The following is a 1,348-nucleotide window of genomic DNA, read 5'->3' as shown; positions in this document are numbered from 1 at the left end:
GTAGAGAGTGTGTGTGTGTGTGTGTGTGTGTGTGTGTTAGAGAGTGTGAGTGTTAGAGTGTGAGAGTGTGTGTGTTAGAGTGTGTGTGTGTGTGTGGTAGAGAGTGTGTGTGTGTGTGTGCTGATTCAGAGACGTCTGAAGAGTAAGATCTTTGACTTGTATCTGCAGATCTTATGTATATTAAATACATGCTTGTGGTTTTGTGTCTTTACTGATTTCATTTCTACAAAAGCAATGGAGTGTTTGATGGAAGTTTTCCTCAGATTTGCATTCAGACTCTTTTCCTCATGTTAGAATAATAAAAGAGTTATTATAAACTCTGAATGGAAGTCGGGTTATTGGTCATTTTCAAACGTGACAGAAATGAAAACATTAATATTTGAGCTGCTTCTCAGTCTAATTTCCAGCTTCATTAGTGTGTGTTTTAGAAACACTAGAAAGAGGACAATGCTTCTGCTTTACTATTTACTGTCAGCTGCTACATATAAAGTATTGATTTTATTTGCTGTGGCGGGCATTTTTAATTCGTTACTGTACTTAACTCGTGTTTCTGCACTTTTATTTTGGTAAACTTTACTTCACTACATTCCAAAGCATTATATCGTACTTTTTAATCCACTATATTTAACAAAAACAGTTATTTCGAATTGAAGAAACTGAAGTGAAAGCGGTTCGGAGACTCGGAGTCACGTGATGAGCAACTACCTAACGAAAATAAGTGATTTAAACACGAACTAACAAACAGGAATATGGGAAATGGGCTTTATGAGCGTTTTATATGGCATGTTTAGTTTTATAAAGATAAACTGGAGTTATATTCACGGTTTTGGAAGAGGTTTCACATTCTCTGCGGGACGTGTGGGCGGGGCGTCGAGCGGTGGGCGGAGTTAGAGGCGGGGCGAAGCGGAAACTTCAGACACGCTGAGATTTGAGCATCACTCGAGGAATAAAGCACTGAATTAAAGGTGAGCAGATTCATTCTTTATGTTATATATTTATATACAGTGTTTTAAAATTCAACATCTGAATGTTTTACATGAGATGCGCGTGTCTGCATGTCGTCTGAGTCCTAGTTTAATGTAGGTGCAAATGAAGCTTGTTGTTGGAACAGAGTTTACAGTTCTACACGAGTTAATGAGTGCAGTTAGTCATGTGTTACTCTCGTTATCTGAAACACATTCTTTAATGGATCATTTGAGTGTTTAAAGTTTGCTGTTGACATCATGGAGTCTGTTGGGGGCTTTTGCTCTTTTGGTGGAGGAAGGGCAGAATTACAGCCTGGGGCAAATGACAAAACAGCCAACACACACACACACACACACACACACTCTCTCTCTCTCTCTCTCTC

General features: G+C 38.9%; 1 protein-coding gene across 3 annotated transcripts in view; it reads left to right on the top strand.

Annotated features, from left to right (window-relative positions):
- Window positions 1–834: 834 nt before the first annotated feature.
- The window catches only part of mfap2 (microfibril associated protein 2), a 5,926-nt gene continuing 5,412 nt past the window's right edge, over window positions 835–1,348 (top strand). For 2 of the 3 annotated variants that reach the window (XM_016526330.1, XM_016526329.1), the window contains exon 1: window positions 835–965. The gene's annotated coding sequence lies outside the window, so the exon portion shown is untranslated. The remainder of the gene's footprint in view (window positions 966–1,348) is intronic. The other variant, XM_016526328.1, reaches the window with a different exon arrangement.

The sequence above is a fragment of the Sinocyclocheilus rhinocerous genome, unplaced genomic scaffold (assembly GCF_001515625.1).
Source record: "Sinocyclocheilus rhinocerous isolate Xijiao unplaced genomic scaffold, SAMN03320098_v1.1 scaffold2648, whole genome shotgun sequence".
NCBI lineage: Eukaryota > Metazoa > Chordata > Actinopteri > Cypriniformes > Cyprinidae > Sinocyclocheilus > Sinocyclocheilus rhinocerous.
This window is presented reverse-complemented; position numbering and strand designations above follow the sequence as displayed.